Raw genomic sequence first — 25,764 nt, 5'->3', positions numbered from 1 at the left:
TGAGCTGGCCTGTTTGTGAGACATAACGAAGCATCTCACTGTTAAACCTGCAGCTTCAGGGCCGTGTGATCACAGACATGTATGATGCCAAGCTGCCTGTGGGAGACTCGGATGCAGAAGGAAACTTTGGTCACTACGTGTTTCCAAACACTGACAAACATCTCCCCCGCTGTCTTCCCGACAGCATTCTGCTGATCAACTGAGAGCATTTGCCGACTTTGCTGCTCAGATATTTTAATTGAACTGCTCAGCAACCCGTCTAAAGTTGACTTAAATATGTTCCATATCTTTTTGCACTTTATGTGTATCCTGTTCAATACATGTGGACCGTGTTTGGCCCTCGACGTAGTCCCAGTTTTTAATGTTGGCCCTCTCTGTGAATGAGTTTGACCCCCCCGGTCTACTGCTTGCTTTGCGCAGTTTCTCCTCAGCTGTTTCGCGAAGGGCAGGGCTACACACACACACACACACACACACACACACGTGTGTAAGTGTGTGCGCTGTGCAGTCAGAGACAGAGCGGAGGAAAGGAGAGGGGAGAACTAAAAACAAATCCGCTGCTAAATGTTTTACTTTAAAATGACACCGTATAATTGTTTATTACTTGTTAATCATGTTAAAAAATGTCAGCTCAAAATTGTCTGCGAGCCATATCGCGTCATCAAAAGAGCCATAGGTTCCCGACCCCTGCCCTATAGCCTGACAAAAGAGGGATCACACAGGATAAAAAGGCACACACACAACCTCCAGAGGACCTATAGCACCTTACACACACACACACACACACACACACACACACACACACACACACACACACACACACACACACACACACACGCAAAGCTACTGCCATCGTAGTCACTCTAAAGCAGGGGTGGGGAACTTCCGGCCTCTGGGCCGTATACGGCGACTGACTGTTTTTCCTGGCCAATGTCAGGGTGCTTGAACACAACACGAGCGGAACGTGCCATCCCGTGGTCACGTCATGTCAAAAAACAATATTAAACGAGAATGTCATTGACATCAGCGAACGCAGCGTGGCGAGTGTAAAACAGAGAAAGGTGGATGTGGAATGTCGCACTTTCCAGTAGAAATTGGACGAATGATTATTTCTTTGTGGAAGTAAAAGGCCAGTGTGTCTAGTTTTTGTGGACGTCCAAAAAATAATCTCGAGCGCCATTACAGCACGAAACATGCCGAACTGCACGAGCTGAAAAGACGAGTGCGTTTGGATAAAGTTAACGCTCTTCGGCGGAGTTTGGCCCAACAAGCAGCTCTCTCCAGAGCGGAACATACAAACATGGAAAGATAGAGAGGTAGACCACCACACCAAGAACAGACTATTCCACCACTGCTGTGCAATTATCACTGCCATGTGCAATACTCACTTTATTTTCTATCAACCACTCGGTCCTTATATTGTTTTTTATTCTATTTAATTATTGTGTACTGCCTTTTTACTTCATGTTCTTTTGCTGTGACAAGATACATTTCCCCGTTGTGGTACTAATAAAGGATTTCTGATTTCTGATAAAACAGAAAGATACATGGATAAAAAAAGTTGCTTTTTTGCACAGCATGAAAGAAATGGATGGGTTGCGTCTTAAAAACATTGTTGCAGAGGTTATGAGTTCAATAATTAATATGGCCCTCGAAGGATGTTCTAAAAAAAATGGCCCTTGATAGGAAAAAGGTTCCCCACCCCTGCTGTAAAGGAAGCAACTGACCTTTTTAATGCTTTTTTTTTTTACAAATGGACAGGAAAGTAAAATGAATGCATTACATGGAACAGTGAGGGGCATTGGATCCACTGGTGCTTAGTAAAGTGGATACAATAAAATCTAACATATGTATAACCCATTATTAATATATTAAGAGTGATTCTTTTCAGATTTCAGCAAATTTTCCATTTCTCTAGAGGGTTTTTAGCTCATGTGGCCCTGCTAATATTTGTCTGTGTGAGAGTAAACATGTCCAGCTTTGAAAGTACCTTGCATGTCTCAGAAGAAAAGAGCCACCCAACCAAAACTAATGCGTCAATATTAACAGCGGTCTCAACCGTCAACACCGAGGTTTCAGATTTTTTAATTTGCAGGGAGAGATGTTTTATCAGAACAAATACAGAGAGCAGACTGTAAGGTAAACGGACGGTGTTGAAACAGTGAGGCGTTCAGGGGGAGAGTCCACCTTAAACAGAGCAAGTCGCATTATCTGTGCCGATCGGTTGTCAGGAAATCTAACATCAACAGCGCAAAGCTTCATGGGACCGCAGGAAAGACAGAGTTTAGAGATAAGGAAAGGAGGGATAGTTTTGAGCAAGGTGAAGTTAGAGAGGATATGGAAAATGTTCCCAATGGGTACATCTAAGATTGTCTAGCATCTAAAAGTAGAATTATTTTGGGGTAAACACAACTGAGAGGTCCATCGGCCTTCGGCTGGAAGCTGGAATCGAACAAAGGTCTTGCGTATTAAAGGCTGATGTTTCGTTTACCCGTACATCCACCCAAACCTCCTCCTTACATAGACTTTGTTTCTCGATTACAAGGTCACCTAACTTCCTCCATTTGCTTCTGTCATAATTCCTACGGCCAGTAGAAGGCTTTGCCACTTCAACGCAAACATGTTTTTGGGACTTTGCCAAAATGACTGAGGAGGGAGGATGTCCTCCTTTAGAAAGTAGTTAGCACGATCTGTGACTTTCAGCTGTCATATTTCACAACTTGAGTTTACTGATGACAAGTTGGGCAAATGGCTTTGATACTAAAATCAGTATTAAGATGTGGAGTCGATCATATTTCCTTTACTCGTTTTTAATCTGTTGGTGACTAAAAGACAGTAGAGTTTTGACTTGGTCCTGGTTTAAATGTCTAAAATGTCTGTGATAGTTACAAAATGATGATGAATAATACCTCTGCCAAGGAGGTGATGTTTCCATTCAGTGTGTTTGTCTGTTTGACAGCAGCATCACGGAAAAACTAGAGGCCCGATGTTCGTGTAACTCGGTGGAGGGGTGTTGCACGGGCCACAGAAGAACCCGTTACATTTTGGAGCGGATATGGATCACGGGGCAGATACATCAATTGTTTTTGTTTTTGTTAACATTGCGAGATAGGGCTGAGGTCTGCTCTCTCCATGGTGCCTTACTAGTTTTGGCTATCATTCCTATAACAACATGATAGTCACCAAGTTAACTGAGCTATGAAAACACGTCGACATTGGTAAAGTGAAATCCAACAAGGCAACCCTTCAGGTTGGCCAAATGTTTTGGCAGAAAAATCTAAATGAATACCCAAAAAGGAAGACTGACTTCCTGGTTTAACTTTGACCCATCATACTTGCTATTGTAAGTACCTAATGGGAGATTATTACTGACACTGTATTTACTATTTGGGTTTACCTCAGAACTCGACATAATCTGGATCAGTTTGCAAAGTGTCTGATCATGTGACCGTTGATGTTTCCTTCCCCTTTTCGTTATGTTGACACATGCACAGCTCTCAGCAATTAATTTGGAGAGTACAGTGTTATCATAAGCAACCACAATTATGGCAAACACCACATAAATAGGATCCAAATTGAAATAAACCAGAGTCTTCCTTTAAGCCTCATCACTTTCACTGTTAGCAGATTGATTTCATTAGGTGCCATTATGCAGCCTGTTAAGCTGCTCACAGCGGGAAATCTGGTAACTCATATTTAACCAGTCATCACCTGTTTGAAACGCAGGTATTTGTTTGCATCAATTCAATTTTCTGCTATTTCCATCCAACCCTTTACTTCAAGCATCTCTCCCTGCCTGACATGTTTGTATTAGTTCAGTGTGGTGTTCATTAGAACAAACATACAGGTAGCGTAACCTCCCCGCCCTCTCTCCTCTCTGTGGCTGTGGGATGCAGCAGAGCGAGGTGGGTTGTTTTTTTTTTTTTTTCCTTCTCTTTTTTTTACAAGCAGAAAATTGTTTTGTGGTGTTTCACGGCTGACAGGATATGGTAATCCGGGAGGAGCACCGGTCTGGAAACTAATGAACTCAGAAAGAGACAGAGGGAGAGATGAGGTGGCAGCGTATCACAGTATTGGGAGCGGAGGTGTTCTTGTATCATTGATGCTTTATTTTACTTGTCCCCGCAGATGGAAAGAACTGGCATTGTGCTTAATTAAAGTGCATTCAGCTCTGAGATGATGTGTTACTCTGAGTGTTCGCTTGGCCGACTGTCACATCACGTGGGGTCGATGTAAGAAATAATGCCAGGGAGCCGATGCAGTTACCTGGCACAGGGTTAACACACATGAAACTTATTATTCCCGTACTTTCCTTAAATGTCCAGTTATTGTCTCACAAAACACAACTGAAGTTAAACCATGCCCAGAGTCAAATTCTACAAGATGGTCATTTTCTTCCTACTGTTTTGGCTGCTCCATCTGATGAAATGCAAAAATACAATCATGTACTAACTACACCTATAAATCCTACAACCAACCGCATACTTTTGCCAAAACATTTGACAGACATTGTCCATTGTGTTTTATGGTTTATTTTACAACATATTACTCATCTGAGAATTTCATTTTCAACACTCAGGAATAAATATAGTAAAGAAAATGACCAAAGCCTCATGTAATGCACAGAAACACACCTAAATGTGACTACCGATGTCAATCGCAAAATTGTTACCATAAATGTAACAAAAAGCCATTTAAGTGTTATTTTCTGTTCTCACTATGCAGGTGCGAAACAATGAAGTGAGTTAAATATACTTCCGATAAAATGGTTTTAACTGAAGGCAATTGTGAAGCTGTGCAGTAACAGTATAAAACACAACAAATTCAATGAGAGGGATTATGAGATGAGGTACCATAAACAAGAGTTTGGTAGGCAAAAGGCAATAGAGTAATTAATAGTTTTACTAAACAAACAGAGGCCACAAGATTAAAAGTAAAACGAGTAAACAGGGAAAAACAGCAAAAGCGATTGAACAGTTACTGAGAATGTTGTATTAGCGACACATTAGCCTCAGGCGGCTAGTGTGATGGCTAGCTTGAATAGCACTAAACTGATCACCAAAAAACTAAATTAACAAATAGATAACGTTCCAACAATTGAGCATTTGTTGAGTCAGATGCCCGTCAGTGTTTGCGTGGTACAGTTTATGCAACTGTGGCTGCTACTAACAAAAGGATGTTCAACTGAAACCAACTGCCAGTGACAGAACATATAAAGAAATAATGAAACATATTGACCCTGTTTACACATGGTTTTAATATGCATCCTGGGCGATCAGATCACATGTGTGGAGTGTGGAGTGTTAACGACCTCTAAGACGTCTTGTGATCCAATGGCTCAAACCACTCGCTGAAATGGTCTTGGGTTTTACCTCACAGCTTTTGTGTTGTAAACACTAAGGCGTCCTGATGCGTCCCCAACAAGGACGTAACAGAAAAGTACGTCATCAAAGCTGCGGCTCTCTCCAGTTGGTTTTCAAATTGTGTACGCTAGCTTTGTCCACGACGTCTGACGTTTTTTAAAAGCCCATTAAGATAGATTACGAGTGCGTCAAACAACGTGGGCGATTTGGTTTGCCTGGAACACGCCAAGGATTAGATACAGTCTGTATTGTTTTACGTTTCTTCTTCTTTTAATTTCCGGTGCATTGCTGCCTCCCTCCGGGTTAAAAACTACAACACATTGGGACTTCCAAACGGAAATGATGTACGTGTTTATTTGCATATAGAGCGAGCGGGGAGTGAGATGCGTGTGGCGGCGCATTCTGATGCCAAGTGTGAACTTTGGCCGTTGAGTTTATGTCACTTTACGACTTACAATGTTGTCATTTAACATGAACAGTTCACCTGTGACTGAAGGACTTGAGCGGGATGTCAGATGTATGTAATACACTATAATGTACTTTTCAACCCGGTAGCAACAAGGCAGCGTTACAGAAGGGAGAAAAGTTAAGAGGAAATTAGACAAAGGAAGTTAAGCAGCTATATCAAAGCTTTAATGTCTTGAAGACTAAGAGTTGAAGGGTGCGATATCGACGATCATGTGATAGATGAGGATGTGATTGTCTAAAACTGATGTGTGTTGCATGATTTTTTGTCAAGTGTAGACATGTAATGAGCTGCTCTCCCTCCCCCCTCCCTCCCCCTCCTCCCTCCATCAGAGAAAACATATTTCCATTTTAAGGCCTTAAACATGATCAAAGGATCGGCTTAATATAATCAGTTCAAAACCCATTTATTACCGTCTCCCCCTCCTCATCGTCCCTCCACTGCTCCTTTCTCCCCCCTCCTGCCTTTGCATTCACCCTCCATCCTTTCCTCACCTCCTTCTGTGTCTTTTATTCTCTCCATTCTCCTCATCTGTCCATCCCTTCCTCTCTCCCCTGCCTCCCCCACTGCCTCTCCATTTCATCAGCTTGTGTGTGTGTGTGTGTGTGTGTGTGTGTGTGTGTGTGTGTGTGTGTGTGTGTGTGTGTGTGTGTGTGTGTGTGTGTGTTTGGTGTGTGTGTGCCCTCAGCTCTATCTAGCCTGAAACAGGTGCTATATAATAGTAAATTAATTAGACGGAGAAGATGCGCCTTGTTCACCGCAAAGCCCCTTGTGGCCTGCCAGGGTCTCACACACACACACACTCAGACACGCTGGAGCACACAGCCACCGGGAAAAAAGCCATCTGGGTAAGGCGAGATCCCATGGGAGGGTGTGTAAATATGTGTGTGTGTGTGTGTGTGTGTGTGTGTGTGTGTGTGTGTGTGTGTGTGTGTGTGTGTGTGTGTGTGTGTGTGTGTGTGTGTGTGTGTGTGTGTGTGTGTGTGTGTTAGAGAGAGAGATTTTGAGTGATTGGCCGTGAAGTTGACTGCAGTGATGGTTTTACATGACAATTAACCCTATTAGCCCAGCGCTTACTGAAAGTGTGCATGTGTGTGTTTGTATTTGCATGATGTATAGAAGTAACCTCGTGCAGCCAGAATGCATCTCACAAGCTCCATTTTTGCTTCAAGGCACGAGTCCTGAAACAAGAATTGAATGATCGTAAGGAGTGTTTAGATGAGGATCATTAACAAATATTAAAACTAAGTTTTGCAGATATTAAATGAAGCCTGATTCTGCGCCTGCAACATTTTCCAGAAAAGTATGTAGCTTGATCCTTCATGGAGGACAGCAGCTAACCAGGGGCCATTTTGCCAAACGTACAACATGTGATTGTTTCCTTTCTGTTCATTTTGTGTGTTTCACTTATCGAAACAAACTTGTATAATCATGCGAGAGAGCTCACCAATTTATCTGCTATTTGTTTGCAGTCATTTGTGATTTATATCATATCTACTCACATATCCCAGGCAAAGCAATATACATGTCAAATGTATGAAAGAAATTATAAAAAATGTTCCAACATGCATAAACATTCCAGATACTTTGCCAATATGTCGTCAGATGTGCTTCGTTCTGCGTCCTGCTATCAGGACGCAACAGCATGACGAAGAAGTAATGCAACTGCTGTGAATCCAAGCTGAACAGCAGATGTCCTCTGCTAAGGAGAAAACTTTTTAGAGTTACCGTTCAAGGCGAGTGTTTAATATAGATAGATTTGACAAATGATGAATGACAGGACGAGTGGTGTGATTGTCCAATCTGATGCAGGAAGGGTTCATGTTGATATCTGAGTAAATGAAAGCACGGCCAGTCATCCAATAATACACTACTGTACTAGATATCCAGACTCTCAGGTTAGTTCAACCAAACCCCAACGAGAGAGAGATTGTGGGTGGCTTTGTCAGTGTAAAAGGTTTTACCAACTCAAAATCAGCCCAGGGCATTTGTACTGACTGTTTGACACACACAGACACACACACACACACACACACACACAAATGCAGAAAAACTAACACAAAACATTGCTGAATGCATGGTGAACAGCCCTGCACTGCTCTGACAGCCCAGCCTGAAATCAGCAGAGACAGACAGACAGAGATGTGAGAGACAAAGCATAGGAAGTGACAGTTGAGTGTTTGATTGACAGGACCGTCTTTTGACTTTGGGTGTAATTACTTAAGGGGGGGTTGTGGATGAGGGAATACTCGAATACAATAGAGACTTGAGGGAGGAGGGAGGGAGGAATCTGGGGTTTAACTGATATGAGATTTAAAGGGCGATGCCAGCTGTTTGGGTTTTAGAAAATGGCAAGAGCCCAAATTTAGTATGTTGGAATTTAACAATTTCCCCCCATAAAATATGGCAAAAGATCAGAAAAAGAAAAGATAACTTTATGTTTCCCCTTCAATTGGAACTTTCTTTTCCTTTTATAGAATGAACACAACTTCAATGTCTCACAAGAAACATTTTTTTCTTTCCATTATTTCAGCAGGTGAGTTTATTATTAGTTCAATCTTAGTCCAACAACTGAAGGCCTATGTTACCTACCTCACCTCTGGAGTCATTCAGATGAACCAACTCAGCTGTAAAAGTGGCCAAGTTTCTTTGTCTCAAGCATGTGTCTTTACCCTTTTTCTTTTTCTGCAAAATTAAATATATCACTTCCTGGGATGAAGCTGCCAGACACCCATTCACTTCACTGTCCAACATATAATTGGTTTACCATTTTGTGGTGTTGAATGTGTAGTGTGTATGTATTACTCCCTATAGGGGACTTATATTAGCACACAAGGCCATGTACTACCATCATGCATTGCACAAACACAAATATTCAAAGAAAACTTATATTAAAAAGAAGGACCTCGCTTGAGTTTATTTTTTGCCCTCAGACACACAGTGTCCTCTAAATAGAATGTTCTGTATATAATGTGAAGTGAATGAGTGAATGATTTTATCTGTTTCAAAGAGAAATGTTAAAGTATTCAAGAAGTGAGTCACAATGTTATTACTGTTAAAAAGATTAGCTAAACGGATATATTTATTGATATAAACATATCATAGATCATTACAAATAAGTGTGCTTGTCTGGACGACGCCACAAATTAGATCATGAGAAGCGTTAAATTAAACTGTGATCTAAAGCTATGAAAGGTTTTACCACCTCAGCATTAGTCCACTGTTTACTCACAAAAAAACAATACGATGGCTACATGTCCAACATTCATAAGAGATAAAAAACAACAACACAATAGCTTACCAGAATGCTCAAACAACAAGTTGAGGTTCAAGAAAGGATCTAACTGTGAATGTTGGGAAATAGGAGTTGAATTGTAGGAAACACTCGTTTGAAGTTTGAGCCGGGAGGTCACAAGGTCAACACGGGTGAGAGTGTTTTATAGTGGATGTGAGATTATCACTTTCAGATCTTCTAGTGCCACTGTTACCACCCAAACACAATGCAACAGCCAGCTAAAGGGATTAGCTGTGCATTTCACTGTTTTTTACACACACACACACACACACACACACACACACACACACACACACACACACACACACACACACACACACACACACACACACACACACACACACACACACACACACACACACACTTCCCTGGCAGAGTACTCAGAGCTTCATCCATGTGTCACACAGATTTAGAGATTAATCAGACAGAAAAGCGACAGAGGGAGAGAGGGAGAAGAAAGGCGGGAGGGAGCAGTGCCAAGTGCGGGGCCCCCGGCCAGGCAGTTTGAGGGGCCCCGGGAGGACCCCGACATCGGCTCTCTGGGGCCCTCGAGGAGCCTGCTGGAACACGCACTCTACAAATATTGGGATTGGAGCTCCAGTGAGGCAAAGGCCGAGCAATGTGTGTGTGTGTTTTTCGTGTGTGTGGGTGTGTGTAAACCCCTGAAGCAGATGGTCGGGGATGTTCATTTAAGACAGACGATTGATTTTAGGAAACAGATATCCAGCCTCGTTAAGCAGAAAGCACCTCTGGGACCTGGTGAGGGAGGAGGGAGGGTGGGAGGGAGGGAGAGACAGAGTGTGCTTGTCTAACCTCTGCCACTGCCAACTGTAGAGAGATGGAGGGAGACAGATAACGAGGAAAGAGTAAGCGCATGAGAGAGGAGAGGAAAACTGCACCTATTGAACTTCATTACTGCTGTGGGAGAGAGAGGGAGGAGAAAAGAGGAGAAGAGAGCGGGGAGGAAAGAGGAGAGGATAATGGGGTTAATGCCGGGAGACAAGCAGCAGTGGTGTTTGGGTTAATAACACACACACACTCAGTCTCTCTGGGGAGGGAAGTAGGTGGGAAGCCTGTATTTGATCTGCAGGTAATACATTAAATATGTAAGAGCACACACTTGTGTAGTCTCCGAGTGTGTGAAGAGTGAGTGTGTGTGTGTGTGTGAAGAGTGTGTGTGTGTGTGTGTGTGTGTGTGTGTGTGTGTGTGTGTGTGTGTGTGTGTGTGTGTGTGTGTGCGCGCGTGGTGTTTGTTTACCGGCCTAGTTTGAGGTTGTGTTCTTACATAAGTAAATCACCGAGCAGATGGAAATCAGAAATCTTAATCTTAATCTTTACCTAAAATGTAGTTCAGGCTAATCCAATTATCTAACATTGACATAACATCGTTACAAAATGACTCTCCTTTTGCCAGAAATAATAAACCCGGTGACTTCTTTTAAAGGGTGAGAGAAGTGTCATTCTAAGTTTTTCTAAATCACTGACAAAGAGCATAAAAAGAGGAAAACCAACAATGTATTAGTTCATTTCTCAACACTTATTCCTTCATGCGGCACTCAGACACAAGCTCATTGGTTCCTACCGAGGATTGCAAGTATTCAAAAACGTGTCACATTTACATTTTTTAAAAGGCTGGGCACTCTAGCTTTTAGCAAACGTTACTAAAACACAAGAAAAAAGTGCATTTGTCCAGGACTATTCATAGCTGTGGTGGAGTAATACAGATGTGGTGCTCTATAGTGCTTTTCTTTTTTTTTATAAATCTCATTTGGATGGTATATGTGGGATTATATCAAAATACGATAAGTACTTAGGATACTTAGTAATGAAGGAACATGTCAACCAGTGCAACAGTGTGGCTCATTGGTGTGTTTTTAATAGTTTCTGGACAATAATGAAGCCTTATGTCACAGAGGTATGAGGTATAATAGGCTTTGGCTACACATGCCACTTTTCTGTATCAATTTATTGTTGTTGATTTGTTTAAAAAAATAGACTTGAATTCAAACAAACAATAAAATAAATTAATAAAAATAAAAATGTGACAACAAAGAGGGACTATTTGGGAGTAAAAATAAGTTAACACAGAGATTTATGAGAAGAAATTGTGATATAAAAGACAACCTTGAGACGGTATGTGTCAACATAATCGGCAAGGCGGGCCTGCCCAGCAAAGAATGAAAAGAATGAAGAGGTGAAAGAGATAGACAGAAATACTCGGGCCTCTCAGGATGGATGGATTGATTAAAGAAATGAAAGAAATGGAATTAAAACAGGATGGATGAGATACGATGGAGGTAAGAGCAGTTATTGTGTAAGGCCTGATGATGAAGACAATAAGATTGATCTCTCTTAATAGTTTACTCCTTCTGTCGCATTCAAATTGTATTTTTTTTTGGAGGGACAAAATTAAGACTACAAGAGCTAAAACTTGAAAGCTAAACAAATTGCACCCAAAGTCCTACAAACAGCGATTTTGCACATTGAACATTGACTGAAGTGTATCAGACTCCTGCTGGTATGGAGTGTACACTACTGTAATTCTGATATGGTTGACTTGAATGAAGATTTTGGGCTGACATATCTGAAAATATTTTATGCCAATTATGCCGTGGCTTTTTACAAGGGCTAAGACAATGTTTAGAATTGGTTGGAGGACTTTTTGGAATTGTTGTTGAAAAGACCCGTATAAGTCCTCCTAGACCTGGACATTAGATGCACATTAGACAGACCCTTGGACTTGATAAGGTCCTATATATAAAACATGTAATCTAAAACACTGCATCAATGTTCCAGAGTTTGTATTTATCATGTACAAATGGTGGATTTTTGTTTTGCTTTGTATAAATGATGAATTGTTATTACAATATTCTGCTGGCCTCTTTTGTTTATGCTATATGTTGGTGTTGTATGTGTGTAGTACTGTCTGACTTCATGTTGTAGTGTAACAGTGTTGATATTCTTCAATATGGCTCAAAAAAAGCCACATTTACTCAAAATAATCACAAGAATTTGAATATTTTGCTGTACCGAAAGCGGGGGAAAAGTGATTCTGGAAGATGTCTCCAGATGATCTCCACTGTACTACATGTATATTAATTTCAGTATTCATGCCTAGCAGCCGAGGCCGTGCCACAACCTTTAGGCTGAGCGGCGATGTTAGCAGGATAGCACATGACACTGTTCTCCACACTCTCCTCGAAAGGTCTCCCTCCTCTCGCCTGGTGTTACACATTATCGCAGATTTTCCTCTCTGTACTTATCAGGAATGTGACATTGCTGTGGAGGTGCGCAGCCGAGAGAAGATTTTTACTTTTTTTCCCCCCCACCTTGCATGCAAAGATGCAACCTGTTATTGTAAAAATCAAGCCCCTCTCTCTCCCTGTATCCCTTTAATTGGCTGAAATAATAGCCTTTCATCAATACTGCCTTAAAAATGCTTGGCACCGCCGCTATTTCGCTCACCTCCCCCTTTTTTCTCCTTTATTCAATCAAATCATGGTCAGTGCGGATCTCCACCGAGGCCACACTGCAGCTACGTCTTTGTGTTTCAGCATTGAGAAATTAGGATGGAGACTTCACCACAGAGAGGCAGAGGAGAGGTCTCATTAGTCCACAGATCACAAAGAGGAAGATTATCAGTCTTCACACAACAGTTTGAGATTTAAATGACATTAAAAGGACGGCTGTCATTTTGATATGATACCTCTATCTGAAGAAAAAGACAAAATCCAGCGAGGAGCTTTTCACCTTTTCAATATGACTGTGCTGCTATGTGATACCAACATCACAGAGGAAAATTACAGCCATACAAAAGTGGACTGTTGTCATTATTTCAAAGTAAATACGCCTTGAGAGTATTTCTTAGTCTCTCTACAGTATCAGTGTGGTGCTATAGAACATCTTTAGAATAGTAGTTATAAATTAAGATAACCTATTATTTTAGGTATACCAGTACATTTATGTATATATTCACGTGATTAAGAATGTACATTACATTATCTTTTTTTTCAAGTGTATAAATATTTTAAACACAAATTATTGGATCAAACTGGATGTTTTTGTACTTACAAGAAAATAAGAATTCTTGTCTCATATATCAGACGGCCTTTAAAGATAACTGAAAATATGTGTGTGTTTGAGTTTAAGAGAGGAAAAAATACCCAAATAGATGTTTGCCTGAGTTTCTTTTTCTCTCTGTACGTTCCCTCACTTTCTCTCTATTTATGCACCAAACACAAATTCACATCACGACGTTCAGCCGCACTGAAAGGCAACACGGCGCTCCTTGCCATGCACATGTAATTTCTAATGAATACATTTTTTTCCCTCCCCCTCTGTCTCTGTCTGTTTTAGGCCACAATCATTTGTCATTTCAGGAGCCCTTTTCATACATTTGCTGTAGAGAAACGCTCCATTATCCGAGCTGACTATCTTTTCTCCTGTCCGGAGTGTCTGCACGAAAGAGACCAGCAGGGGATTCACACACACAAAAACACATTACAGACAAGCGACACACACATATCTTTAGTTGAAAGCGACAGATTTAAGGATGGCTGCACTGCAGCCAAACTGACAGAAACGCTTTTATCACGTCAGCCAAATAATATTATTTTATGTGAGTGGCGAGGTTCTCATGTTGATTTATTGCACGAGCCAATAAAAACCTGTGTTAATTCCCTATAAAACTGTGCATTGTGGGACAAATGAGGGAAGTATAATGGAGTGCGATTAATCACATTACAGAGACATGGTGTGGTGACACACACGCACACACACACACACAGGTTATAATCCTGAGTCATAACTGTCAACGGTATAGTGGCTCACATTGAGTTACAGGACTGACTGGCTTCAAACAGGCCACTCCATAATAAAAATGATACCCACATTAGCAAGGAAATTAGACGTGACATGGAGACATATTTTTTGTGTCATATCCAATTAATTCACCAATTGTGTTTGTGAAAAATGAGCATTTGTAAAAACCTGAAATTCCCATAAAGGGTTTTGTTAAAGTGACATTTTCTTTAAAACGCAAGAAGAAAGCATTCAGTATAAAAGTGGAATTTCTGTTTTGAAATTGTCTTTGTACCAAAACCTCTGCAGACCGGGGAAGCACAGCGCTGTTTTCTGTTGCCATAAATAACAGTCTCATACAAATCACAATCAGTGCAGCTATATTTGGTTTTCTAAAAATAAAATCCCCTCACAATTTTTTAACCTCTAAATCCCTTTTTTTTGGCTTCATGATTTAGGAAGTAAAACCAGGAAAGTGTCTTATGATTTAAAATTTGAAAGCGTGATTGTTCTAGTTTATTAATGCAGTCCACATCCAAGCTTGTCTCGCGGCTCACAAGCAGCATGTCACCACAGCACAGCACCGCAGAGCAGATGACTGAAGTCTTGTGCTGTGATGCCATCTATTGGAGCCCCGGCCGCCTCTGTAACAGGGCGAAGACAGGAGAGGAGAGGAGAGCCTCTTCAAAGCAAAAACCACACAGACAGAGAAGACACAGAAAAAAAAGAAGCTCCAAAGCCCTCCTTCTGATCAACAGAAAAAGGGAATTATGAATGTATAATGGTAAATTTAAGCCGTACAAATAAATGGCGGGTAAATTAAAGTGATGGAATATTTTTGAGAGATTTGAGAGAATACAGATTTGTAACATGTGGCAAAAAAAATCGGAAATGACAAATGGTTGCATGTGGTTGAATGAATATGGCTAATAAAGTATTGTGTATCTGATTTCGTACCAAAAACCTACTTGGCAAAAAAAAAATGAATTCCGATTCAAATCACTCACAAATAGCTTGAATAGAAACAAAAATGCACTGGATGTAGGGAGTCTAAATTGAAACGGATGAATAAAACAACAATTGACATTTAATTCCTTTAGATTTATTTTATTTTATTTCTTATTCAAATGGAAGCAAATACATTGATCTTTTGTTTAGTGAAGCAGGGTCATATGACACTGCAGGATTCTGGATAACCGAGGACAAAAAGATTTAACCAAAAAAATATATATTTTTAAATGAGCCATCTACAGCAGCTGACTACGGGTTTGAGAAGTCCTGCTCTCAGCTATGAGAAGGTGAAATGGTTTTACAGATTTAAAATATAAGCACCGCTGCCATTGTACTTTTACACCTAATCTGCCAGATGTCCTGTCTCGTCCAGGTAAGGCACATAAACCTGTACCAACAACAATGCATAGTCTACACTCAACAGTATCCACAGTCGCACTTTCACTCATTCCAACTCGCACCCATCATCCCTCCTACATACTTGCCAGTCACCTATCCTATTCACTGTTATTGAATAGTTCATGGATATTGTGTACTTACACAGGGTTACTATTAGCTGCATTTCTGTAGATTTTGGGTATCCAATAAGTGTATGTGTTTTGTGTATTATTGAAAGGTTACGTGACTAATGAAAAAGAAGGAACACATTAAGTTGAACTGCTAAAAGCAAGTATCAGGGGCTTTTGTTTGTGGGGGAGTGTGTGGCCCACCAGAAAACTGCAATTTTGTGTTAATTTAGTTTAGTAAACTGAACAGTTAATTTCATTGATTTTCCAGGTCTAATATTATCCCTATTAATGTTGAATGTAAGCAGCACCAAGGTGGAACTGCTGACACATGAGAAGTTGCGCTACGGGTTGTCTTAGGGGGGAAAACTCCGCACCCTCCTCCAGTGTTGCCAACTTGGCGACTTTCTCGCTAAATCTAGCGACTTTCCAAACCCATTTGGCAATTCATTTTGTCAAAAGCTACTAAATCTAGCGACTTTTCCTGGTGTTATTGGAGACTTTGAGACTTTCTGGTGTTTTGGAGACTCTGACGTGAAGCACGTATCGTTCCGCAGTTACTGTCCTCCGCCGTCCCAAAGCTCTCACAGGCGGTCGGTGTCGCAGTAGCCTCGTGCTGCAGTCAGAGCAGAGAGGAGACCAACACTCTCCACGTCCAGACTGCAAATGAATCGCGCATGCGCAAAGCCGCCCTTACAGAGCGGGATGTAAATGTAAATGTTTCTTCACTGTCTCACTAAAATAAATAAAGCATTTGACTCACTCAGCCTCAGTCACTTACTCACCTCGTCCACTGTGCGTGTGTGCCTCTCTGTGACATACGCTAAACATCTAGCTAGCTCACCATGTCTAAAACTGTATACTCAAAAATACAGAAAGTGGGAATTACACCCTCAATTCAAAGGCTGGTTGAAGCCGTTTATTGGAGATGATACACAGGAATACTGCCTGTATTGTAAGGCTGATTTCTACCTCAAACTTTGTGATATAAAAAAACACACGACAACTCAAAAACATACTCAAAAGGCAAAGCCTTATAACAGTTCCACCCAAAGCAAGCTGCCATTAATGAGTAAAAAAATTGACTCGAGGCAAAATAGGAAAACAAGAATCAACAGAAGAAAGTTCATTTGTAGTTCTAAACATATTTAGGGTGCTTTTTAGTCACTTTTTGTCTTTCCCAGGACTTTATTCCTCTCTCCAACAGCCTCCATTACAATTACATGCAAATGGAAATTTTGCAAATTAGGCGATGACGTCATTTAGCGACTTCTAGCGACTTTTTGGACAGCCAATAGTGACTTTCTTTACCGAGAAGTTGGCAACACTGCCCTCCTCAGATGCAATCTGGATGACGAACTGAATGCTCCGTGTCTTCATTGCTGCTGCACTCTATCTGTATTTTACAGAATTCTTTATTGTTGCTGTGGTACCAACTTTGGGACCCGTAACAAATTGTGGGGGCTCGTCCAGGATCTGTTGTCTTTTAGTAGGAATCTGGTTCCCCTCATTGGCCTTGGGAGGATGGAGTAGTTGCCGGGATCTGAGGAGTCCGTTGACGTCAATGCTCGACAGGGACTACCACTGCTTATTATGATAGTTGAATTAATTGCAGTTTGATCACCATTGTCCAGAACCTCAAATGTCATGTTGGGATGCATGGCACTGGAGGAGCTCTGTGGCAGGTCCTTAAGAGTTTTTTTAGAAGGTTCTGGTTTGCACTGGAGTGGGAACATGCCCTCCACAAACCCTTGGGTCTTGGCGACAGTCAGGGGGTTTTGCGGTGGCAGTGACGCAGAAAGATTTCTCCTGATGGGCATTCTTGGATGTGCTTCCGGTTTCAAATCAGTTTTTATTCCTCCACCTTTTGATGATGTAACATCATTGCACAGTGGGATTCTTTTTCTGCACACATCTGCAATGCAGGGGCTACTCTGGTGGTATAGCAGATGTGAGAAAGACAGGACAGGCGCCAATTTGCTGAAGCCCAACTCCTCCTGTGACTCAGCTCCAATCCCTTCACTTTTCACCGTTCCATGTCTGTCCAGACCACACCTCTCTCCCTCAACACAAGGTCTCTAGTTCATGGTTCTCCATCTCATCTGCGGCATTGACCTTCCCAGCGCCCAGCAACGCAGAGTAGTGACGACTATAAGCAACAAGATGTTCACCATTTTCTGCGTGCGCTTGTTCTCCTGATCCTACAGTGCAGTGAGCTCGACCATCTGCTTGATGTGTTGTTTGAAATCATTAACCTGCAGCTCCAGTTTGTGGTAATGTAGGCCCTTATCTACCACCTCTGAGGTCTGATCGTTCGACTTCAGCAGCTTAATCTCATTCTCAACACGATGAAGCCAGCAGTCATTGTCCAGGAAACGGTTTTCTGGGTTTCTCCAGATCCAGCTGTTCCTTCCTGATTTGAGCCCGGTCCGAGAAGACTCGCTGTAGTTGTTCTGACACCCATTGGATCTCTGCTTGTTTCTGTGAAGTGATCATGTTAGAAGCTTCTCACATATCACTGCATACTGGCCAACGTGACTGTCCAAGCTTACAACATTTATTTTCAGCGAGGACTTAATCTTCTTGGTCCTGTCAGCATACTTCAATGTGTTGTAGGTGTCGAATGACTTGGACGAGGGACTAACATTGGCAATCATAACCGCCCTGCAGTTGCCCCCCAGGGAGTCTTTAAGTAGCCGTGTCAGCTTGCTGTCCCTGTACGGTATATGATTTTTCTTACTCTTTGGGTCCGCAAGGGCATTGATATCCTTTCCGAGGGCAAGGAGTGACCGATTGATGTTAGAACCGTCCCGGAAACACCCTTTGGTTTTGGTGGCGCTGGCTCTCTCGGAGCCTGCCAGATCAATCAGCCTCATTTTAGCAACGCTGACATTGGGATTGGGGCTGGCGGTTTTGTCCTGCTGTCTCACATACATCTGATATACAGCATGGGACCGGGAAGAGTTGGCATTCATGTCAGTAGGGTGCTGTGTCCTGTTGCGATTGCCGGAATCCAAAGCCTCAAGAATGTGCTTTGCCGATTGGGGCTGATGTAGTGTGAGGCCCTGAACCACCACTCCTTTAGAGCCGTCTTCTCTGACTGCAAGAGGGCCAACATTAGCCAACAAGTCTCTGATCTGTTCATTGTACACGACAAGATATGAGATGGCAACAGCAAACTCTTTCTCCTCCTTGGCCTCATCCATGCGGATGAACAGCTCTGTCATTGTGAGGTACATCACCCCAGGGTCATCTTGCGAGCCTAACATAGTATGTGTCTTGCCTGCTCCAGTAGCACCGTAGGCAAACACTGTTCAGTTAAATACATTCATCACACCGTCCAACACGCCTTTAGTGGTTGTAACGTGCCAGGCAGGTTGTGTTTTGGTCTTGCTGTGTTTTTCTCTCTCCTCCCCCTCTTCTCTCACCTATGCTCTAATTAGGTGTTGATTACCTGATTGGCTGGCCTATCAGGAGGAAGGGCCCTCAATAAAGGAGGACCAGGAAGAGCTGGCCTGCTCTCTCTTCAGCCTGCGTCGGGGTCTACTGCTGACGTCCTTGACCAAGCAAATTATATACAATTCTATGTTTGTGGTAACATGTGTGTGGTGTGAGGTTGTGGATTTAGGTAAGTTGGGGTACCCTGTACATTTTTCATCCACGTAGAGATTTCTTTGTTAGAAACACTAGTTTAGCAGGTTATTGCCACCTCTGTATGTGTTTTACACAACTTGTTATTAGATCAGTTAGTGAGGGCTTTTGTTTGTGTTTTGTTTGAAAGGACAGTAGTAGTCAGGCCTTGTTTTGTTTTGTTTATTTTGTTTGGCTCAACCATTTGGTCCCTTCCTCACCCTTACTTTCATTGGAACCAGTTTCATTTCAACAAATAAACAATTCTATACGTTCACTCCTACTCTGACTCGCTCAATCATTGGTTGTTGTGTTATTGTCCCCCTTTTCCCCTAGCTACACCTTGGGGACGTAGCAGTGGTACTCTCAAAGATGTCAACTTGAGTAGAGTGCTCGCCGAAGACATGGTCAAAAACAAACTTATGGTCCTTGTTAGCCTTCTTGTTGATATTTATGTTTCGTACTCTTTGGAACCCAAAAGATGCATCCTCTTCCTTGGGGTCAAATATGAGCATGTGGTTCTCAACCACCTGGACCACATTTCGACAGTTTTCACGCTTCTCAGTCTCACTGGTTGGCCTCACCCGCACAACCACCTTTACATGGCTGCACACGTCACTTGCCATTGTGGTCCCTTTGCAGTTAAGTGTTGCTTTAGTCAGTAACGGTTATCTTTCATTGCCTGTGACCACTGTAACGTTTTTTGATGAGACACAAGTTGGTCGTATTGGAAAAATGAATTTGCTAAGGAATTCGCTTGTGGAGAGATATTGAATGTAAGCAGCACCAAGGTGGAACTGTTGACACAGGAGCAGTTGCGCTCTGGGTTGTCTTAGGGGAGAAAACTCCGCCCCCTCCTCAGATGCAATTTGGATGACGAACTGAATGCTCCGTGTCTTCATTGCTGCTGCACTCTATCTGTATTTTACAGAATTCTTTATTGTTGCTGTGGTACCAACTTTGGGACCCATAACACATACACACCAGAATGACATCTTTTACTATTAAATAATGAATGGTCAGTTTCTAGACACTCAGTATCTACTACGTTGAATGAGAATATTTTATGTCAATGAAAAACATTTAGTTTGGAACATGTGGCTATGAAAAGCATCTACACCTTCATGAGACACTACAAGCCTTCATTGAAACCCAAACCAACAACATTCAGTGCCATAGAGAAAGACTGGACATTGGGCCTATATATCTGTAATAATTTATCAATATATCATTGAGCAATTACATGAAACACATGAAATAAGTGCTAAATTAATAAAACTATCTGCAGACTATAAACTGCATTGACTGTGCTTATATCTGATATTATAAAGGTTAATATTGCCTGATAATGACACTGACAAATTTTTAAAAAGGATAAACAATCTTTGTTTTAATTTCATTCTCTCTCAGGAACAATCTAGTGCTGCTGCTGATCTGGCACTTCTGTATAAAAGCTTGTCTGGTGTGTTATGTGCGACACTTAAATGTTGCTTATGGTTTGTACTGGTTTGTATTTAACTGCACAAACATACTGTACATTCCAGTTCCAAAAGATTCTCAGAATGGACTCAGTTTGTGCGTTTTCTGTGTGGGCGGTGTAAATTTCCAGAGCGCGCAGCACGGTTTGTACATTACAGATACCTCAGCACACAGGATTCAGTCTTTGGCTATAAGACCTCTCTGTTGTATGAGTGTGATTAAGTTCCTCTGTGTGCTGGAGATAATGAAAACGATCCTCTTGTTCCCCCTCTCCCTCTCTCTCTTGCTATCTTTCCTCTACGGTGTCTCTCTTGCTCCCTCGTCTCTTCATTCCCTTTGGTTTTACTGCAGGGGGCACTGATAGCACACCCCACACACACAACATGTGTGCACAAACAAACACTTACACAAACATCAGACCCAAAGCAGCAAGCTACAGATGCTAGATGTATCAGAACAGCGAGCACAGAAATATCGTGCAGATGTGGCTAAACTGAAACGGTTAAAAAAGCTGGATTTGTTTGGTTTCCATCTACACGTTTCCTCCACACTAAAGCAAAGCTGCGCCATCATCATTTCTATCACATTTCCATCAAAACATGCCACACAAATAACAGGAAATGTGCAGTCGACACTGAGAATAATGGCTTTGACATTAAACATAATAGTGCACTTCACCAGAATCAAGATCTAAGATGTTTAGGCTGTGAATATAACAACAAGCATTAAGCATGCAAAGCTGTAAAGCTGCAAAGACAAAAACAGGCATTTCTGATTTCATTTGGTCTCGTTTCTAAATGCTGTTGATTGGATCTCCTTCTCAAAATGAGCTGCTTATAAATGTTTTCACCCCGATGATCATAATTGTGAGACGCTTGTTTTTCCTGTGCTTTACTGATGCTCTTTGTTTGTCCATAGGATATGTCACAAGTGAGGCTCTGTATTGGATCGTCAGTACGGAAGTTATTTTCTGGATATAAACTACAAAAAAAGCCACAGAAACAGCCCTGCATTGCAGTGAAACCTCCCCTGTTCGTCAAAGTAGTGGAGTCATTTCAAATGAAATGTTATGAAATTGTAGAAATATTTTAACAATGATGATTTGTGTGGTCAAAGATAATATATTAGACATGTAGTGTTCCTACAATAGTACACAGCAAACAGACGACAACATGTTTAACGTGGTCAAATTAAACAATGAGAAAAGCTACATTTGTCAGATGAGCTAGAGAATAGAGAGCTTGAGTTTTTGAAGCTCACCAAATTACACTAAATCAGCAAGTGCAGTGGGAAATTACACAATGTACAACTTTGCATCGATGAAAGAAAGAAGACAGAAGAATGCCGTCTTTACTGATGGCAACATTCCTGCTATCGCTGTGTGTGTTGTTTGAGCAGGTGTCCACGTCCTTGTCTGTCTGGATGTAGCTGCCTTGTGTTCAGCACCACGGACAGAGCCCACCACGGCAGTTGGAATATTAGCCCAAGTTGTCCATATTTAAATCACCTGCGGTTTCTTTGTATGACAAACAGATAAAACATATGTGTAGATATGCATGTTCAGCTTTTATCTAAATGTGGTGTAATAGTCAAACGCATCCACACAGTATTAAAATGATGTGAATCACATGGCCTTCACTGTCACCAGATCTCAGACAAACCGCACACCTGTGGGAGATTGTGGTCAACAAAACACCAAAGAGGAAATGTATTTGTAAAGACTTTTGTTCCAATCCCTACAATAAAGTTCAGAGACTTGAGTCCAACATCGTCCTGTGGTTTGAAATGGATTGTTAAGCGATTTGTTGTATTCCACTACAGGCTTCAAACTTCTCAAATGTTCTATAACCACCACCGTCACTGGAGAGAAATGAAAGAGTTGTGCAGTACATCTATTCTCATATCTGTTCCTATGGCTGCCTGTGTGTACATGTGTTGTTTTCTTCACAGCACTTGCCTATGGCATCCCGGCTCAAGGCTAAACACTGAATAGCACACATGAGGCTTCACCATCAAGCGCCACAGCTAGCCAATAGCAACACAACTCCAGTGGCCTTGTCTGCAAAGCCGCTGCACTCCATGAGGCCCCTTCAAAAACGTCCCTAACCCCATCAAGTGCACCTTATTATCTGCCTGCTACACTGGCAACCTCATGTTTTGAGATAATAAAAAGGGAAATATAGATTGTATAGATACTGTAGATAAGATTTGATGGATTTATCAAATGAGCCAGTTATACAACAGTACTACTTACATTCCCATACATAACATAATTGATAATAAAAACTAGTCTGTATTGTGCATCTCTAAAAAGATATTTTCTAATGCAATAGTTACATTTGAAGTATATCATGAGTGATGTCCACTAAAACAATGGTGCCAGTGGATTTCATTGTTAAGAAGCTGCTGACTATTTAAAGACAAAAGCATATTAACCAGCATGATTGAATTACCATCTGAAGTAACCACAAAGTGATTTGAAAACAGAGCTGTGTAGGTGTCGATTGAGTTTATGCATTTATTTGGTAAAAGTGGAGAAATGTTGTTTGTAAAATGTTGGTTCTGTTAAACAGTGATACTGCAAAAACACTGCGCTCCATCAACCTTTAAAATATGTTTGTTGCATTCAAGACGATTCAAAAGTTGGAACATTAAACTAGATGCCATTCATTGTTGCTAAGCTTCCAACAAGTAAACTTACAGTAGATGGAACAATACAGAGAGGCACATGTTGGATGTTACACAAACAAGGTGATGTTTAGGTTAAGAGAAAAAAGATCCCAATCAATCTCACTAAGACAATATTAAGATATTAAAATCAAAGTCCCTGCATTGTATAATAAAACAATTAATCACAACCTATAACTTTCCTGACACTAGACTTGACTAGAAATAAAACTCCAAAGCCAGTGGGTTAAACAGAAGGATATACACAATAATAATAATAATAATAATAATAATAATAATAATAATAATAATAATAATAATAATAATAATAATAATAATAATAATAATAAGAGACTTTAGCTTTAAAGATCTGGACAAAACATTCACACAGGTCAGTGTTTTTGCTGATTGACTTTGTTTGAAGGCTTTAGTTAAATAGTTAAAGCTCAACACAATGCAGTGTTTCATATGACTGGGATATAAAAAGCTATGCAATGACTTGTGGTTTTCTCACTTTATTATGTTTAGCTTATATGACAGCTGAATTGTAAACCACTGGCACTTTAAGGTACATTATATTATTGTTTGGAATATGTCTTTGTTTATATGAAGGTTGCATTAGTATGCAGTGTTCGATATTGTCCTGTCCATCTTGCATCGTACACTTACCAAGACAAGTTCCCCAACGTTTGTTGTGATGGCGACAAAGTCAGCTCTCTTCTGAGAGTGTATCCTCTTGTTCTATATTTGTGCGCTGATCTACAGTAGTAAAACAATGTATGTGTCCATTGGAACATTAAAATTGATATACTATTGTACCATTACCCTGTCTATCTTTTGACCAGCTAGGCTAGAACATGATGAGTAAAACATTCCTCCAACAATTGAAACAACCATTTTTTTTTTCTCTTGGGGCTTCATTTAATCTTCCAGTTGTCCACCTCTGGGTGCCGAGCCAGTGTTTGAAACCCACTTACGTACTTGTATGAGGGTGACGGCCGTGGACTGCGAGGCCACTGGGTCTATCTGATAATTGACTGTCAAATAAAAGGCTGTTCCTCTCTGGACTCCTCTCTGACACCCACATCAATCTGTCTTCACTTAGAGAGGGCCTAGCCCCCCCCATCTCCACTCCCTTCACCGTGCCATTCATCCATTCATCCATCCACCACTTCATCCCTCGCCCATCCCCACCCCTCCCCTCTTTCCTTTATACCCAATTATCCGTCCATCTATCTATCTATTTATTGGCCCTGACCATTTATCCCTCAGCCTCTCTCCCTCCTTCGCTCTATCCCATCAACACCACTTCTCTTGACGTGCTAACAGCTGTTTGACAGTAATGGCTCTAAAAGCAGAGCAGGGTGCCAGTCGATGTGTGCGTGCGGTTGTGTGTGTCTTTGCACGTGTGCGTGGATAAGATAGCCGAGAGGCCTTGAGGCCTCAAGAGGCTTGCTCACACAGCCAGCAATGACAACTGATGGCTCACACACACACACACACACACACACACACACGCACCTGTATGCTCGCTTGCACGCCCACACACACACGTTCCAATCAATATTAGGTGAACGTCTATTAAAACTCACAGCTGGCATGTCATTGCAAATACTATTTCTTAGTAGAAATTGCACTCTCATATAGATAAAAGGCAAAAGAATAAACAATTTATTACTCCATCAACATGTTTTGCTGAACCGACACTGTAATTGCACTCAGTTGAAGGACTGGAAAACTGAAGTGTGAATGTCTGTAGAAGCAGTTTTTGGACAGTAGAGGACTGTTGTATACAAGTCATATCTCGCAGCAGTTATGAATCAACAATGTTACATACCAAGCTAACACTTAAATCAGAAACCCTTCATTAGCGTACTTTTTATTTTTTCAAATCATAAATTCTTTGTGAAATTAAACTGTGTTTACCTCCCTTGATGTATACATGTTTGTGTGTTTCTGCATTCTTGCGTGTGTGTGTGTGTGTGTGTGTTTGCATGTTCACCCCCAGTCATGTGTCCCTCCCCTCCACAGGCTGTGTATTGTGATGCTGTCATCTTGCTGTTTGACGGATGGCACACGATTACATGAAGCCTCATCCTCTGGCTCATCATCTGCACCATTAGTTATAGATCCACACACACACACACACACACACAGACACACTTATTTACTGCTGCCACTTATCCAGGCATCTTTAAGGCAGCACACACACAAAGACACACCGTGATGCATTTGTGTGACTTACATGTACATTTTTCATTCTCTGTGTCTTTTGGTCCGTGATGCTCCTTATTTAAATCCCACACACTTAGTTATTCTAATAGACATCTGCGTATTTTATTTCTACAGCGTTATGGTTGAGTCACAAATATGAAAAAGCAACAGAAAACAAGAAAGCAAACTTTAAAAAAGGAAGATCAAGTAAATAAAGAGTGAAATAGAAAAAGAAAAATGTAAATATACTGTAGAAGGTGTAGCTCCTTTCCTTTCTTCCCACTTCCTCTATTTGCTATCCACTTCAGCACTCTCTCAGACTAAATGTGTGCC

At 41.3% G+C, this 25,764-nt stretch overlaps 1 pseudogene; it reads right to left on the bottom strand.

Moving 5' to 3' along the window:
- Positions 1-16,025: 16,025 nt before the first annotated feature.
- On the bottom strand, positions 16,026-19,697 carry LOC115006947 (kinesin-like protein KIF18A pseudogene; annotated as a pseudogene).
- Positions 19,698-25,764: the final 6,067 nt, after the last annotated feature.

Source organism: Cottoperca gobio, chromosome 4, assembly GCF_900634415.1.
Source record: "Cottoperca gobio chromosome 4, fCotGob3.1, whole genome shotgun sequence".
Classification (NCBI taxonomy): Eukaryota; Metazoa; Chordata; class Actinopteri; order Perciformes; family Bovichtidae; genus Cottoperca; species Cottoperca gobio.
The sequence above is the reverse complement of the archived record's forward strand: the minus strand, read 5'-3'. Positions and strand labels throughout refer to the sequence as shown.